At 44.5% G+C, this 18701-nt stretch overlaps 1 long non-coding RNA gene across 1 annotated transcript; it reads left to right on the forward strand.

The window, feature by feature from the left end:
- The first annotated feature begins 6228 nt into the window (after positions 1-6228).
- Positions 6229-18229, forward strand: LOC128141177 (uncharacterized). The gene is made up of 3 exons (XR_008234934.1): positions 6229-6280; positions 16546-16817; positions 17907-18229. It is a non-coding gene; the product is annotated as an uncharacterized LOC128141177 (long non-coding RNA).
- Positions 18230-18701: the final 472 nt, after the last annotated feature.

Below are 18701 nucleotides of genomic sequence, written 5' to 3' on the forward strand. Positions count from 1 at the left end.
CAGTGCTAATTTCTTGGTGCCAGCCGTTCGGATGTCCATCTTTGACAACAGACTAGCTGGGAGGAATCTGACTCCCAAGGCAAAGATTAACTGAGGTCTGAAGCTCTTAGAAGAATTAACTGAAAAAACAGCAACCACAAAACAACATATATACATATATGCTTTGACTTGTATTGCAGCAGTTTGTGTGAAACTTTTAAGGTTTTGTTTGTGCAAAATAATGTATTCTGAGGGGAAGAACAAACCTGGACATTGCCAAAACACATGTAAATAAAACACCATTTATGACTGTACATTATGTGCAATAAAGTAACTGGAAAAAGTGCATGTACTTTATCCTCAAAAGCAAACTGACAGCTCTCAAAGCTGTAGCTATAGTTTTATTTTCTGAAAAGTTAAATTTTATTCTGTATCTAAACAGCAGAATAAAGAATGTACATTTTTCACACTTCAATTTTCATTAATGCTTTTAGCAGTGTTATGAAAGGTGTTAATTGTTGAAGAAGCTTAAATTTTCATGGTCATCTGATTACCAGGGTATTTTTTGCTTAACAGTTTCTTATTGCATATGCTGTTGTTGTCTGTAACTGTAAATGAAGCAAGTATGCAATACATACTGTAAACATGCAATGCACATTTTGAATATAGATTTGTGGATGCACTGGTTCTATAAATTTCTTAAAGATGACCAAGTGATCTTGATCTTATCGTACTTCTGTAAGCATCACTGTTAGAATTGTTTAGAGCAAATAAGGAAGAGGAGTACTACTTTGTAGTAAAGCTAACATACTGGTTTGGGGGGGAGGTTCTGGTTACTACAGAAAATGAAGATAAGAAATCTGCCACCCTACCTAGTATGAATCTAGTGAGACATACTTTGGAGAAGAAATAGATTATGGTGTTTTAACATTTTCATTAATTTTTATGTGATAGTACCCGGTTATAGTTTAAGACGATTTCTTTACCAAGGTATTCTTTGCTAAGAAGTCCGTCTACTTTACACCAGTTAAATATAAAATTATTTGCTTCAGAAGTAAGTGTACAATAAGGTTAAATGTGGCGTCTTTAGGAGTCTGGTAGAATAGGGGAGAGGAGGCTAAATACCAACATTTAGGTACACTTCTTCTCCTGCACTCTTCCGGGAAGGAAGAAAAATTTGGCATAATTAGCATTGAAAGATACCTTCCATGATGAGCCTCAACACAGTGGTGGCATATAGTTGTATCTGAGCTAGGTTTCATCTTGGTAGTTCACCGAATGTAGAGGTGGTATTTGGCGTGTGCCACTTGAGGAGGTAAAGCAGCCCTTGACATCTTTGCCGTTACTCTGGGTGCCAACGCAAGGACGCCTGTGCGCTGCAGTCCTGGTTTGAAGTGTGGGCACAGCCTCGCTTTCTGTGCTGTCTTTGGCTGTGCTGTGCAAACCCCCTCCTTCATCCATCTAGATCCCTAGAAAACAGAATTGTGATGATCTTCCTTCTCTCTTGCACACAGTCAGTAATACCTATTTGTGATCATGTTCCTGCTAGGAATTGCATTAATTGGTCTACAAATTAAAGTTAGATATGGAATTTAATGACTGGAAAATTTCCATCAACAGACTTTACTACTGTTTTACCAGTGCTGTCTGTGTAAGTGTTTTGGTATGTTTCTGGAGGATGGCCTAACATTTCTAGATGTCTCCTGAATGGTTTTACTACGGTTACTGTAGTTCCCTTGAGGAAATACAAACTTAACCATTATCTGTGTCAAAATAACAAGAAGCGTTCATACCAAAGAGTGCAAAATGCAGTGTCTGAAATGACTGTCTTTGACATTCAGGTCTACCAACAGAAGTAGAAAGAGATATTATCCAATTGTTTTCTCAGTATCCACATCAAGTTCTCAAACAGTTAAAAACAGATAGTTCCTGTTGAGTTGAACTCTTCTGAAAATTATCAACCACAGATAACCTGTAACTCCCCAAACTATACATTTTAAAGTTTTTGTTACAGAATAGCGTAGCATATATTTGCCTTTTTTAATTTCTGTCACTGCATTTTCAAAGTGTTTTCACCTTCAGCAACAAACAAGGTTGACTACTTTGAATAGTAAACTGGATAAACTCAGAGGTGAGGTTCAAGGAAAAAACACCAAATAATGGCACCTCTCAACACTGCATCATTTCAGCAGCTCATCAGTAAACAAAGGTGCTTTCTCTAAATTTTACATATTTGTAAACCCCTTATGCAGAGAGGAGGCTAAGCGGAGAAATGACTTTTGGTAGTGGAACCTTTTCAGAATGAATTCTGTGGATTTTCAGTTCACTGAGGGTGGCCTTTCTGAAACAGGAGGTACTTCCACTGCCTGAAGCTGGGAAGATCCCAGGTCCTCTTGCCATAGGTCAGTCATTCAGCAAGCAGTTGTCTCGGCGTTGCTTCTGGTTTGCTTTCATACTCTCTTAAATTATGAAAATGAAATGACATCTTTTGTATCCAGATCTTTTTAATATCATGAAAGATGTATCAGTCCCTGCCTTGTAGGACAGTGTTTCAAAGGGATATTTTTGTAATTGAAGTTATTACACTAAAAAGGCAGGTTGAGCAAGAATATTATGGGAAGCGTGTTAATATACGATAAAGGTACTAGGATTGCTATTTTGGAGTCTCACTGTATTGTGTGCATTAGAAATGCACAACATAATAATAGTGTAATACTTATCTTGTTAGTTGTGCACACCTTTCCAACTATGATTTCCAGACAAGGTGGTTTTCATGGGACTAAGAATGTACCTTGTACAGTTCAGAGGCAGTGAAATGACAAGATACTGCAAATCGCTCCTACGTATATGCCTTTTCACAGAGCACAGCCCTTTTCAAATGAAGGTTTTAAGGTCTTGGCCTCAGATGTTAGGTGATACATAGTAAAATTGTGATGCAGGGACCATAGTTTATTTGTTAGCCTACCTGCTAATCTCCAAAAGTTTAAACATCTGTTACCAATTCTGAGATGTTACTGCATGTTAATTGCCATGGCAAATAGCAATTTAACATGGGTGCAATCTGGAGACCTTCACGTGCAGTAGTAACTCCTCTGGATTGTTTCATAGAGGTTGGATCCAGTTACTTGCATGCTCTTGTGTGACTTTTCCCATATAACCTTAGTGATGAGACAATTTTGATTCTTTCCCTGAAAGGCAACGAATGAAGCAGATCTTCAGCTTTGTTTCTGAGAGAAAATAGGAAATGTATACCTATCTGGACTGAAAGAAGATAAAGAATAACAATAATGTCAGAGCTTTGAATCCTGTCCTGAACAGATGAATAAAATTACTTTGGACTTTATATGAGCCAGGAGGAGGAGACAAACCTAAACAAGAGCAGCACTGTCAAGAAGCCCATGCTGTGTTGACAAGAAGTTCATCAGAGGCTGTAGGCTGGAATTTTAAGTGAAGGAAATTGAAATTATCTCAGTCCTTGAAGAGCTGGTTTGCCGTATCTCCCTGTTATCTCAAGCAAACTTGTTAATTTCTCTGTTGGAAATTTTTCCCTTCTTCAGCTTAATTTGAATTTCATGTTCTTTTCTTCTAAGGTTCTGCCCTGGCCCCTTCTGTGCTGTCTTACATTTCATAGACAAATTCTCCCTTCATTAGGATGGCCAGGTGGCACAGTTTGTTCTTGGTATACAAAAACTACAAGCAAGACTTCAGGTCTAAATCGGGACGTGCGAGTGTGAGATTATTTAGAAAGCCTGTTTTAAATACATGTGACTCGGTCCAAGCAGATGGAGGAGGAATGTCTTGATGGCGAGGACACAAATCTAACACTTGGAACACCTGGGTTTGAGATGCTTCTTTCATTGCTGATGATTTGTGCAATTTTGGGCAAGACCCTTGCAGCCAAATCCACAAAAAAACAGAGTCAGCTGAAGTGGGAATTAGGCCTTATTCAGGTGTTGAAATACGGAGTGTGATTACCTAGGTTTTCATCAGAAAAGTCTTTTTATGTTATTCCATAAAAGAAAACACCATCACCGTATCTTCTTTTCTCCGTTTTTAGCAACAACATCAACAAAAAAGAAAATCCCTGGTACCCGGAGACAACATACCTGCTCGAGTGCAGAGGGGAAAGTAGTGGTCAATAAATCCCCATCTTTCAACCACACCCATAGTAACTAGCTTACCAGCTCAGCTGCTTGGGTATGTCTCCCTCCCCATTTTCACATGCACAGCATGTATGGTCGTAACTTAGACTTCTGTATTCCCCAGCTACACATGAAGAAGCTCAGTACTGTTTCACTCAAGTACCTTTGTTGCTCTTGTTCTGCATCTTTGTACCTCGGTTCGCTGTCGGTGAAATGAGGTTAATAGGAGTACCCTGGTAGAGTGTCAGCTGTGGATGATTGCGTTCAAGACTGCAGAGTGCTCAATCAGAACAATGCTGAGTGTTCTCTAGTAACATCACGGTGTCCAAGTGTCTTACGATATTGAATGTACTTAAAAATAAAGCTTGTAAGCAAAACAAAATACCTTTGACTTCTTACTTAGTCAAACCCACGGTATAAAAAGATTGCATGATCTTTAGGCCAGCTGAGTTCTAGCCTCAGACCAGATTACCTCCGTGGGTACCAGCAGTGCCAGAGATGGGTGTCTCTTGCTTTGCCTTGGTTTGTGTTCATAACTTTCTCTGTCCTGCAGGCTCACTGTGGATGGAGAGCTGCATTCCAGTTTTGCACAGTGTCGGCAAGTCCAAGGACAGGCGAAGGGACAGAGACACAGCTGCAGGGAACAGCACTGCTTTGTCTCTTCACCGGTGGAATGTAGAAGCGGGGAGTGCTGATGGTACTTGAGACCCAGGAGGACAGGCAAAATGGGATTGTATTGCAAACGTGCTTGGTGGAAGGCAGAATTTCCCAGTGCAACACGGGAGATGGGCATGATGATAGTGCTAGAGTATCTAACACAGCACTTTTTACTTGCTGGATTGTTAGTATCGTCAGACAGCAAAATACCAAGATTGTTTAAATTTTTTGCTGCCTTTTGGGAAAATGCTGATCTGCTCTGAGAGCTCTTGGTGTTCACAGAGCCCGCTGAAGAGTCCAGCACGCAGATACTCTCACTGATCTTTGTGTGCTGAGGTTGAACAGCTTTGAGCTTTTGACTATAGCAATCCCGGTACCATTACAATACAGTGATGGTTTAACACATGATGCCCTTTACAAATCTAGATCTATTATAATACACAGTAAAGTCAAGGGGCTGGAAAAAGACGGAGCAAGGCAGCATTCTGCATTAAACAGAGGTGTGTGAGTGCTATTGGATGTAGGAGAGGATACTTGCCACATACACCATCTCCATTTGAGAGTTGAACTTAAAAATTGGGTGGCTTTTTTAAAATCCACGTCCAGGTGCTGGATGATGCCTTTTGTTTTCTTGGTATGGCTCTTCCTTGACACAAAAGTTAGCACACAAACACCAGGTCTCTTCTGCAATCACATGAGGCTCTGATTGTTCAATTCTCAGGCTACCATAAGATTTTTGAAACTGAAATGCCTTAAAATAATTAACTTTGATGCAAGAACAACAATGTTTGCAGCCTCAGGCTTGTAGCTGTGAATGGTTACATTTAGGATGCCAATTTTGCAGTGAGCTTTCTACTTGCTTCTGAAGGAAAGAGATAAATGCTGTTTGTAAGAGACAGCATTTTGGGTTTCTCAAGCAAGAGCCAGCGTTAGCAGGTAGGTTTAAAACAGAATCACCTCATCAGCCATACCGCTAGTCCCAGCAAAGCCCAATATTGGCTGATTTATCCTTAGTCACACTCAACCACACGTCAGCTGGCAACCAAACACTTTTGGGCCAGCCTCAGTATAGTGGAAGGTGTAGAGGTGGGGATTTAGCTCCTCCGTCAGGACTCTTCTAAGGTTTTATCTTGGTGAAGTAAACATTATTTTATTAGTTTTATTAGTTGTCATGTATGTCACAGTGATAATAATAATTTATATTAATGAAGTAGGAGTATCACCTGCTCTGGATTTGTCTTCAGATTTCCCTGTGTGAGGGAACCTTGAAATAAATTATTTCCACTCTGGCAAGCACCTGGTTTAAAACAAAAGTGAAACCAATGAATGAAATATTCAAACTTCTGGCTCTTTTTAGAAGGGAGGGAAGTAGTAGATAATGTTGCCTTAGAGCAATTTCTCCCTTGTCATCCCTTTTTCCCTTGCAGTTTCCTGTCACTAATCACTGTGAGCCAGACTGCACGTCCAAGAATCCTTCAGACGGAGTCGGTGGGGCTGCTCATGTGAGTAATTTGCAATGCACGCAGACGGGGCTATCAGACCCTGTGCTATTAGACTCATTTCAGCTATAAATTCTCTGGGCAAGGACTTACATTTCTTGTCAGTAAAACACTGGGTGCAATTCTGGTGCTGTGCTTTTTTTTTTTTTTTCCCCCTTTCTGTAATCTCTAACTCCTCATTTTCCCTCACCCTTTTCTTCACGCACACACAGAGCACTATGAGAATGAGAGTAGCAGCAGCTCTGACGAGCAACGCTAACATGCCTTGTGCCTCTGAGGGACTCCTTTGGACAATTTAGCAATGTCACTCTGGCTCTCAACGTTCCTTTCAAGTCAAGAGCCTCGTGGCTGATAGCAGGTTGGGAAAGGGAGAGCCCAGTTGCAAAGGCAGGAAAAAAGTTACATCAGTGGCTGGCGGCAACAGGAGAGTCTGGCTGTGCCGGTGAGTCAGCTGAACCACTCACTCCGCTTGTTTATTCCAGCCACAAACAGGCATGTGCAGGCAGGGAAAATTCCGAGCTTTGATTGCGTGTGAGGAAAGGACCTGCTTGTGCTGCCACAGTAAACTGTTCGCTCAGAATAAAATCTCATGAAGCATAATTGCCAAAATCCTGGGACGAAGTACTTCTGCTTCATCCCTGACACTGCTTGCTCTTTTCACTGGGAGAAAAGTAGTCATTTATGAGGGTTTTTTCCCCCCAAAATTTAATTACCAGCTTTGATGTGTCTATAATGAGAATAATGGCAGAGAATACAAGGTCTTCTGTCTGTGCTGCTACCTGTACACTCGTCTATAAATAGCACTTTTGTTTCACGGGTTAGAATAATGGCTGAAAAGACGTACCAACAGTGCAGTAGCTCTTTTCCTTTGTACCGGATCTAATAGGCCTGCAGTACAAAAAATACCACTTATGCTTTGTTTTTAGGCTGAAACTCACTCTGTGCAGAGGTCTAGCCTGGGGCAGAGGCCCTACTTAAATCCTGCTAAGCCCTCAGACAGGGCTTCCAGGTTCCTCTACAATAGGTACAGGGATCCAGAGGGGTTTGCAGTCTGTTCATGGGCAAAGGCACGTAAATAATACCTTTGTGACTCAGGTATGTCTTGAAAGATGCAACCTGACGGCAGACAATTCTACTTTATTGTGCAGATACTTGTTCTGAACCACATGGCCGGTAAGTCATGAAATATTAATGGCCATGCAAATCTTCTCTTCTGTATCACAAGCTTTTCTGTGTTCCTGACCCCTGACTTCCTTTAATCATCTCCTGGGTGTGTGGTCTGTTACTATTCTGAGATATCTTGTGAACAGGGGCAAAGTAATTACTTGATCCCTGCCTGCTGCTAGAATCTTTTTGAAAAGAAAATGGAAACTTCAGAAATGCTTCCTCCTTGCATTAAAATCGGCCCCACCTGCTTGCTTCACAAGATTTCTCTTTTGGTAGCCTGAATGCAGACCTACAGTGTTTGGTGTTATTTTCATGACTGTAAGAACAGTATTCTTGGATCTCCTAAGTCATCACCTGCTCCTCCATAGATTAAATACAATTTCTGGTCAGATGTTTTCTCCCCTCCTCTCCCTCTCATACTGATTTTGCTTAAGGCATCCTTATAAATAAGCTACAACTCCAACCACCAGACGTTTTATTGTGATTTGTTACAGGAAGGCCCAAAGATCTTTCAACCAGCAGCTGTAGTGCTTGTTAGTTATAGGGTTATCTTAGCCATCTCCCTAATAACTAGAGGCTGTATTAATGCCTGAAACATAAAGGTTTTTTAAGAACTGGGGCATGTATTTTTGGCAGAAATCTCCTTTCCTTTCTCTACCTATTCTCTAACATCCCAAATACTAAAAATAATGATGTTACGATTGTGGGGAAATATGGAAATGCTTCCTAGCTCCCTGCCAAACGTAGGAGAGGTCAGTGGTTTGGTGCCATGTGGGTCTGACAACCAAAGGAGAAGCAGCTGTACAAGCAATACAGCTGCAGAGGGAGAACTAATCATGGAAGAGCATTTGCCATACGGGAGCTATTTTAGTAAGCCAGCATGATGAAACTATAGACACGAGTAGGTATTTTTACAAGTGAGCTTGTAGTGACTGCCAAGAGCATAGTGTAACACAAGGGCAATAATGACCACGCAGTTTAATACAAGGTTATTAAATGTTGACCTACAAGTCGTTTTTGATTTCTGAAGCAATTTTGCTCAAGTGCAGGAGTCAGCAATACAGCACCGAAACCAGTGTTAATTTTAAAATGGTAGTTTCATATAGATAAGGAGGTTGGGGAGACTAGCTAAGGTCAAAACATTCATTATCAGAGCAGAGAAAAAGGAACTGGGATACCTCAGGTGTTTGTATTATCCCACTTTGTAATACCTGGGATGAAACAGAAGAACCTTTCTGGGTCTCTGCCGTTCAGTCCTCAGTTAGTCTGTGCCATTTACCTGGAGTACTGTGTTCAGCTCTGGGGCCCCCAACATAAGGAGATGGACCCGTTGGAACAAGTCCAGAGGAGGACCATGAAGATGATCAGTGGACTAGAGCACCTCTCCCATGAAGACAGGCTGAGAGAGTTGGGGTTGTTCAGCCTGGAGAAGAGAGGAGAAGACCTTATAGCAGCCTTCCAGTACCTAAAGGGGGCCTACAAGAAAGCTGGAGGGGGACTTTTTACAAGGGCAGGTAGTGATAAGACAAGGGGTAATGGCTTTAAACTGAAAGAGGGTAGATTTAGATTAGGCGTAAGGAAGTTCTTCACTGGAACAGGTTGCCCAGAGAGGCTGTGGATGCCCCATCCCTGGCAGTGTTCAAGGCCAGGCTGGATGGGGCTTTGAGCAACCTGGTCTAGTGGAAGGTGTCCCTGCCCATGGCAGGGGGGTTGGAACTAGATGATCTTTAAGGTCCCTTCCAACCCAAACCATTCTATGATTCCTTCTATGATTTCTGACAATCAGGTGCCAGTGTGGGACGAATCTACACCCTGAAGTCTAACAGTGTCAAGATACCTACCTCACCCTTGATTTCAGTCAGCAGTTAGGTGCCTACATGTCTTCAAGGACACAGGTGTCTGCCAGTCACCACTTTTCAGACTTCTGGTGTCATTTGTATTTTTCCAGCCCTTGCCTCTTGCCTCTGCTTCCTAGCTGCCCAAACTTGTTCTTCATTATTTTTCTTTCACACTTTTCTTGGAGGTTTTTTTTCCCTCCTGAAATGGCCTCGGTGGCTTCTGGGTCCTGTGAGAAAGGCAGACCCACAGCTTGGCTCACACAAATGACAGTTTTGAAGCAACATTATTCAGTGGCTTAAAACCTGGCAGCCTCCGACCCAGGAACCACCTGCGACTTGACTGTGCCCTGTGCGGGGAGTGGGAGCCCCTCGCCCTGCGTGGTGGAAGGCTGACGTGCCAGCAGCTGGGCAGTGCTGTGGGAGCCACAGAGAAAGCAGAGGGAGCAGAGAAGCCGGAGCATCCATCCTTGCCCTTCTGCAGCACTGTGGTGTCTCGCCACATGATGACTTCTATGTGTCTAAATGATGGTAATGAGTCCAGCTGCAAGTGCGGCCCTCCCTTAGTTTGCAAAGGTGACAATTGCTAACCTTGGTTTTGGAAAGAGATGAGCTGTGATCAACTGAAAGGAGCAGTGAGTAATCCTCACCTACGTGGCTTTGTAACTAAGCTGTGAGTCACTCTAATGAGCGATACCAAAAGCACTGACCTGCCCAACTCATGCTTCTTCACCTGAGACTTCAAGTCAACCTGCAGCTTTGGTGTGCCTCAGGGCCATCTTTTGGGCAGAGGAGACCCTGGGACAGTGGTTTTAATGCAAACCTTACTAAAGGAAGAAATGCTTTTGTAGTAGGTATGTATGCCCAAACACTCAGTATTAGTAATTAGGAAGCTTTCCATGGTTTTTCTGTATTCGGCATTTCCCTCTGAAGCTGCAGAATAGTTTTTTATTTGAATAACCCTTTCTTACCCTTCACCATCAGGATTTCAGTTGCAGACCACTCTCTTGTCTTGCACACACAAACCTGGCCAGCTAGAGCTGGTTGGGCTGGCTTGCAGCAACCGGGCAGAGAAGCGCGTGGGATTGTCTCTGGGGACATCTGTGGCCCTGTGATCCTGGGGCCATCACAAAGGATGCCAGCACCCTCTGTCCTCCCTGCTCTCCACCGTGCCCGCACTGCAGGGTGGGACAGTGCCCATCCTACCACTTCAAAGGCCACTTTGCCACCTTCCACTCAGAGGAGTGCGATGTCCTCAATATCCTCGCTTGGCTTTAAGATCCACCTGTGGTACCAGCACATCGGGGATTAGGAAAGCTGTTTGCTTTTGGTTTGAATGCAAGGTATGGGCTGGCTTGGCTGCATGCAGAAAACTGTACCACTGGATGTTTTCAGCAGCTATCCCTGCGTGCACGGCACTATTTAAAGTGAAAGCACTTTGATTTGGAAAAGGCAAGGATGAAGGTGAAGGCTAATAATGGAAGTTTATAAATGCAGCTGACATTCTAGCACTCCGTGTCTTTCATGCCATCCTTCATTTACTCTCCTGGCACTCTCTCCTTCTCTTTTAATGCTCAGTTGTTTTTTTCCCCCTGTGAGCATAGTGCTCCTGAGAGTAACTGGGGTAGCTGAGTTTGATCTGTTTGCGTGCCTATGGGTATAGCGTGGGCTGTTATTTTAACCCCGCAAGTGAAATGATCCATGAAACCTTCAGAATGAACTGCACTATGGGACAGCCTTTCATAATCTGTGGGTTATACTGAAAATAGTTTCAGGTGTTAAGAACTTGGAGCTCTTCTAACTCACAGCTGTTAAAAAAACCCCTCTTACATTTAAGAGCTTTTAATAGAGACCCATCCACATAACGCTCCTATGTGGGTGGGTGTTGTCGGCACCAGCAGTGGGATGCCTGACTCTAGTCCTGGTCTGGGCTCCTCAGCTAGCCTCCCTCATCAGCTGCAGGACACAGGCAGCTCTAAGGGCAGTTCATCCTAGATCAAGAGAAAAGTCTAACACAAACAAGGGGAATCATTCTTCTCCTCTGTTACCTGCCCAGGCTCCCCATGTAGTTGGCTTGGCCGGATGCGAGTCCTTCAGACAGCAAAACCTACGTGAGGTGAATGTGACTTGTGCTGAACCTCTCTCGAAGCCCATAGCAGGCAAGGTAGACAATGAGATTCTAGTCCTGTACCACAGCCTTGAAACAGGCCTGTCCCTCCTCTTCTGTCTCCGAAACTACTCTGTCCCTCCTGCCTCTGCTTTGCAGAGTGGAAGTCCATCTGAGTGGTATACAACGGTGTGCACACAAAGCGAGCTGGTTTCTGCTGAAGTCTCACGTATTTGTGAAGCTGACCTTCTCCGGTGCAGCCCACTCATTGCCCTTGAGGTCCCTAGGGGTTTCCTAACTCGCAAGAACAGGGGGAACTCCTCTGCCCCCAAATCCTCTTCAAAAAGTACTTGCTTAGAGGTAGAGGGAGGCAAAACAGTGCAAGTTCTGCAGCTGAACTCATATTAGAGGAATTATTTCAAGCAGCCTGTACATTCCTTCTACTTAAAATTTATTATTAACAGTCTGAGAGGGAGAAAAATAATTCATTAAACAATCAGCAACGCATTCATAAGACATTATTGAGATCAAGTCTCAGGGAAACACATGAGGCTTCACAAATATATGAAGTTTTATCTACCCAGTTAAGTCATTTTACATAGGAAAGTGAAACTTAATCCAACTGCTCTGTCTCTCTAGCTGCTGCTCAAGGGGAAACGAATTCAGATCCACCATAATCTCAGTAATAGGTTCAACACCAGCTCCCTCTTATCAGAGGGAAAGGAGCAGTTTCATCTCATAGTTTCTGCAGTCTGTCCCATGCTTATCTACTCCCTCATGTCCAGATATCAGAGCAGACCAGTTAGAGGGGTCCCCTTTCAGGGGCTGGAAAGCAAAATGCCTTGCCGTGAGACCCTTCTCCCTTCCTCCTTGCTGCAGGCAGTTTGCAGGCACTTTCTTTCCCAGATGAGAGTTGCCCATACCCAAACTTGAGAAAAAAAGTTTGAAAAAGTGGCATTTCTCCCTTAGCCCAAATTTGTATTCTTGCTCTAGCCAGCACTGAGGCAGTAAGGCACTGCTCGGTCAGACTTGCCCCTCCGCTCTCTCTCCAATATCGGACATCTGGTATACTTGCCTCCTAACCATGCTACTACGTGGTGGGATGATTTGGTTTTGTTGAGAAGCCGAAGCTCACCAACAGCCTCACTTCTCGCCCCCATACTTTGCTTTCTGAACCTCTACTGTTTGCTTGTACTGTGCGGTGATGATCCTGTATGGCAAATTACTTTAAAAACATCCTAAAGACATTTCTGGGAGCAGTGAAGTCTTCAAAGGAAAATTCTTGGGAAGCTGGAAATATGGTGGGAGGGAAAATACAATCTTTCTCTTATTTCAGATGAACTTCTGCCTTCCTTGAAATTCCTGTGAATTTCAAAGCCTTTGATAGTCATGAAACATCAGAGGAGCCTTTATGCTAAGCAAAACCTGTGTGAAAGCAGCGCTGCTTCTGATCCCACCAGGACCTGCTGCACACCCCGTTCCTCCTCCTTACGTTTGTCGTCCCCTCAGCCGATGCAGTCAATCTGCATTTGTTTGGGTGGCTGTGGCTGTGCCCTTACTGTGCTGCGTAGGACGATGCTGGAGCAAAACCCGTTACAGGACTTGCCTGCATGGCCAGCGGGCCACCCCAGTTGCTCTCCTGCGGGCCAGCCTAGCTGCTTCCCGGGTCTGGCCACACTCTGTGCCCTGGTACGCCTTGCCTGCAGCAGCACGCACGGCACAGCTTGCTTTTATCCCAGCTTCCCTTACAGGGTCAACATCAGGCGGAGGGGCCACGGCAAGTGGCTGTCCTGGGAGAGCTCTGAGGGCACCAGGCACGGGTGGCGGATTTATAGGCAGCCACAAATCACTGTGAATGCAAGTTACTGAAAAGGACAGCACGACCACCATGAGCTGGGGCAGCCTCTCCTTGGGACTGGTACAGCTGGTGTGATGGGGTGGGCAATTTTTTCCCCGTAGCACAACCAGCAACAGGAGACTATGCAGAGGATGCCATCAAAATTGCAAAGGCTGCAAAGTTGGAAAACGATCCCCACAGGCCCCTCCTGAAGGGAGGCACTGACCTGTGTGAGAGCAGATACTGACCTGTGTGAGAGCAGTGGGAAGTCCTCCCACTTCCCGTCCCTTGCTTCCCAACTGCTTCCAGCAGCACTTGCGGATGTCCTACCACGGACTCCTTCCAGAAACGTTGCTGACAGAGAACAGCATCTGGTCGAGCAAAGGGGGAGAGAGAAGAACCGAGAGCAGAAGTCCCAAGGGGGTGTTTTCCACCTGGGCAATGGTTAGCCTGTGAAGACTGATGTATTCATATCTTCTTCATTCAATGGGAAGGAAAAGGCTGCCGGGGGGGTCCCGGGTAGAGGGCAGCCCCTGCTCCAGCGGCTGTGATGCCTCTGCCTCCTGCTTCCCTTCCCCAGGCGCCAGCCAAGTGGAGAAGCTGCAGCCTAACGGGGCAGGCCATGGGGTGGGCACCCCCCCGGAGAAAAAGTCTACAAAAGCTGAGCAAACAGCGTCAGGGCCCTTGCTAGGAGAAGGCAGTACGAGCACTGGGGAGCCTTCCTGCCACCACAAGCAGACTGCAGGTGAACCGCAGTCTGCAGCACGAGGAGCTGCAGGTCTGGAATAGTCCTTGTCTAATCATTGCGGTGTCACTGCCAGTTTAGACTTACCTCATCTCTCACAAATGCAGGCTTATTTGTATTTGACCCACCCACCTAATTGACTCACATCCAGACATAACCGATCCATGCTTTTGAGAGCATACACAAGGGCTGTCCATGCTTCTCTCTTGTCCTTCACCGCGTCCATTTCCTTGCACTCCCCGGGCTTCCCATCCCAATGTATTTCCCCTGCTCCCTCCTGCTGCTGCTTTGTACCGTCCTGCTTCTCAGGAGCTAGTTTGTCTTCTGCCTTGCTCCATGCCTGTAGCTACAGCTTTTCTCTCCAACAGGTAGCTCGGTTGTTCTTAAACAAGCTGAAGAAGTATCAGACTGTTTTTGGAGCAATGCAATGTGTTCCACAGAAAGTGAAACTTATGCTTTCGGCTTGGAGCAGTGTTGAGAAGTAAATTCCTCTTGATGTGAACTCAATGTAGTTTTTGAACATGCGATTGGCACAAAGTATACAGACAGTGACTTTCCACTAGGATAAGCTGAACTAAGGAGTGGGGCAAGTTGAACGATTTTTTTTTTTCTCTTCTTTTTTTTTTAAGCTACCTTGGCTGAGTTGCTGCCTTTGAGCAAGGGTGGTGAGGTCCCAGGCAGGTGTGGCACACAGCTATACAGGGATGTGGGCAGAGCTGTGAAGCATGTCAAGAGTGATCAAAGACCTAATGACTTTTTGTTAGATATACCACAGAAGGACAATGTTATGATTGGAGTTATATGGACCAAGGTCAGGATATGAATTTGTAACTGAGGCAGAAGGCTGTAAAATAAAGCAACAGCATTGTCCAGTTCTTCGCATGACTAATGAAGCATCACTTGATAATGCTGATCGTCACTGCCAAACACAAATTTAAGCACAGCTCCTGTTCCCACCCTGCAGTGTTTATCAAGCTGGTCCCCTCCAAAATGGACTCGTGTCTGCAGAGCCAGCAGACATGACTTAGCAATTAGCCAAAGGCCATGCAGAGGAGGAAAGAAGAGTTATCAGCTCAAATTACTCCCCATCCCTTCGATGGGCAACAGTTTTTGACTGAGCTGTTTGAAATGTGGTGCACTGGTCTCAACCCGGAGGACAGAAACAGTACAGCTACCTAACAGAAGTGCAGTTACAACAGTAGAGCTACCTTCGCATCATGCTACTTGTTACTGAAAGTTTTACTAAATAAGATTTTTTAAAGTGTATGATAAAAGCGTTCAGTATTGGATGCAAGTGTGGCAAGGGGGGAGGAAGGGAAATCATGCTGAAATCTGGCAGTATGATGGTGGTTTGGAAGAGAAATCCTCTAGAAGAAAGAAAGTAATTCAGGAAAGCTTTATTGTAAGTGAAGAAATGAAGATCTGTGGGCTCACCAGAAAGGCTCCAAGTGATCTGATCTGAATGTAAGGCAGAGGAGGCTTTTGCAGCAATAAGCAGCAAGGCAAGGAGGAAAACCCAACATAAGAAAGTGGCAAAGTCCAATACCTGATTTAAGCCCATTTTCTGCCTTTTTCAGAAAAGAGAAATCTAATCATCTGATCAAAGCTAAGAGGAAACAAAATTAGATACAGAAGGTAAACTGTTAGTTGCCTCCCCCCTTTGAATTTTGCAAGAGCTAGCAGTTGAAGAGGTAAGAGTAGCTAACCAGAAAGTATGTATCAGAGAGGCTTTCCTGAGAACCGGTGGGTCCAGGCCAGGGTGGAAAATCAGAACCCTTCAAGGAACAGTCTTCTAAAGAAGCTGAATGATTTTGGGACATTGGTCTTCAGTGCAAAGACAGAAAGAGAGATGCAACCCCAAGCTACTATTCTTAAGCAGTAAAAATCAAGGAACTGTTGGGCTTGCGGTAACCAGACAACCCCCCCACCATCTGACTGCTGTCAGCCTCCCTACAGAAAAGTTCATTGCCTTTTCACAAAATCCTTCTATGGGGCTTCTCATTTTTGCCTGAATCTCAAGCAGAGATTCATTGATTGATCTGTGTGATAGTTTCTAGATGTTTTGGAATGGAGGTGTAGGTAAAACACCATGCACTTAGCGGATCTCTACATGGAGACTGCTGGGCTTCACACCCGCTGCAGAGCGCTGGGAGAGGGCAGGAACAGCCCCTTTCCCCGTACAGAGCCGTGTTGCTTTGTCATTACCAGGCAGCACCTTCAGGACTGGAGATATGGAAAATCACAGAATGACACTTCAGTTGCAAGGAAAAATGAAGCCCTTTTTTTTAGTCTAATGTGGTCATTTTCCTCTTCCTCCTCTGCCATACAAGAAAGGGGTTTCAAGAGCTGCCTTGGCACCCACTGAAGCCAGTGGTAAACATCTCTTGACTTCTGTGGGGCAGAGTGAAAGCGCAGCCACAGCTGAAAGAAGAGCTGGTTGAAGGTTGCACCCATCTTGCAACAAGTTTTTATTTGTTCCTTGCTGGAGCAAATATATGTGTTTTCCAGTATTTTTATGGGGGAGAGATGTGCATTGTGGAAGTTGAGGTTTTTTGATTTGTACCTTTTTCTTTACAGATGCAACAGTCTGTCTCCACTGGAAACGTTGTCACATCCATAAAGCCACAGGGATATGTCTCAGCTCTGACAAGACAATGGATGCAGGCGACCTCTTCCCTTCCACTTCCCCAAACAAAATTTGATCAGAAATAATTTGACTGATTTCTAGTGCAACCAGAAAGTGGCAGATGAGGGAAAAGCCTTCCCTTCGCTGAAAACTTCAGTGACTGCATGTCAGCTACTACAAAGCCTGATTCCAGCTCTAGGTTTCAAGGCAATGATCAAATCTGGTAGGTGGTACTTGGAGGAAATGTGGGGGAAGATGGGCTGCTTGGGTTTTGCCTGTTTTTAAAATCCTTGTATAATATTCATCATGTACACGCTTCATAATCCCCTAGTAAGTAGTCATAATTTTCCCATTTCACAAAGTTAAAATGCCCACATGCCCGCTTGCACACGGAAAAGTTGTTGCAGGTGCAGCCTGCAGCATTTAGAAAGGTCATTTTCAAGACTGGGGAGAGATTGGGGGTGTTGCTGTTAATCAAAGGAGGGATGTTTAGCAACTTTCTGACAATAAACAGTGCAAATAACATTAGTTCCACTGCCATCCCTCTGGCCTAGAAGTACTGTTAAAAAAGTTCTCCTGCTTAATATAAATATTAACCACTGCAGTGTCCACTGTTGTCCCGGCCAGGTTGTGCAATGTTTAGTAGTGCAAAATTTCCACCAGTGCTAGGTATCACACCACCGCTGCAAGTCTTGCCTTTTTTGCACGCACACTTCTTGCCTCTGAAGCCAGCTGCAGTGACTGCAGGCGGTCAGTCCCACCTTCTCGTTCCTGCTCCCTGACTCTGCCTTTGGTTTTGAGCAAGCTCAGATTACCTTCATTCTCCGGATATATCTCCCTCCCTGCTGTCCTGTAAAATCAACAAACATTCCCACCTTCCCCATCCCCGTTTCCCTTCTCTGAATGCTTAAAGACCTGGGAACTCGGCACTGCTGGTGGGATTTCAAAACCCAGCCCAGGATCAAGTGCCAGATTTGGGCTAAACAGCTGCCGTGTACTGTCAGATCTACACACTAAAATGATTTGTACAGCCCACTGCTGAACCAGCTAGAGCCATTTGCTTAAAAAATAGAGAGACAGATAAATTCAGCTTTTCCTCTTCTCCTAGCAAGCTGATATCATGTGTCTCTCTTAAAAATGGCTTGCTCCAGAATGCATTAGAGCTAAATTATCATTTATGTTTGTCACAGGGATTGCTAATGTGTAATGAGATTTTAGAGTTAATGTTTTGTACAAAGCACTTAGTGGAGCTGGGATGAAATTGGTTCAGGATTCTGATGCGGTGTTTTAATTAAAGATATTTTCCAATCAGGGCCGAGCAAACGACTTGTCAGAAGATTTGTGCCCATCAGCCAATATACCAATGCAATGCTGGTCTCGCTCTCTGCTTTTGGATTTTCTTCAGGGCATTAGAGGAGAGAGCCTCTCTGAGTCTCATGCAGAAGAGCCTTTCTTAGCTGCAACCCTTATAGGAGAAGAAACATATATTTGATGCTCTGAAACTTTCACCTGGATGTCAATGATCTGGTTCAGTGCAGCGTGACGCTAGCCTTACGCTGCTTTGATTTTGTTGAACTTGCAGCTGCAGATTGGTGCAATATGTGCACACAGACTGAAAGCAATGGCAAGCCAGGTCCTGTGAGGTGAGTCCTGAGCTCTTGTCTGCTGTAGCAGGGTTCTGAGCTCTGACTGCAGCTCCTCTTCCTCTCCTGCTCTGCCGTTGGGCACAGGAGCCGGGGAGGAGGCAGGAAAATGAGTGATGTAGATCAAAAAAAAGGAGAGGAAGGATTTCCAAAAACTGTACCTGGTGAAACCAGCATGATGAAGACCAAGTTGTCTCTGGTTTAAACAAACAGGCTTCGGATGTATGATTCAGTGCAAACATCAAATGCATGTTAATAAGCACAGCTTTTATTAATTGCTGGACAATAAGGGTGGTTATTACCAAACCAACACATTGTTTTCTTAGCTATCTCTGGTCTCTGCAGGGAACTTCAACCACCATCAAGTCTTAAGGTGGGTTGTCTGCTTAAAACAAAATCACAAAGCTATAACCAAGCATGAAGTGCAGCACACGGGGCTGGTTTCAGGCATGGGCAATGCAAGC

The sequence above is a fragment of the Harpia harpyja genome, chromosome 4, assembly GCF_026419915.1.
Source record: "Harpia harpyja isolate bHarHar1 chromosome 4, bHarHar1 primary haplotype, whole genome shotgun sequence".
NCBI lineage: Eukaryota > Metazoa > Chordata > Aves > Accipitriformes > Accipitridae > Harpia > Harpia harpyja.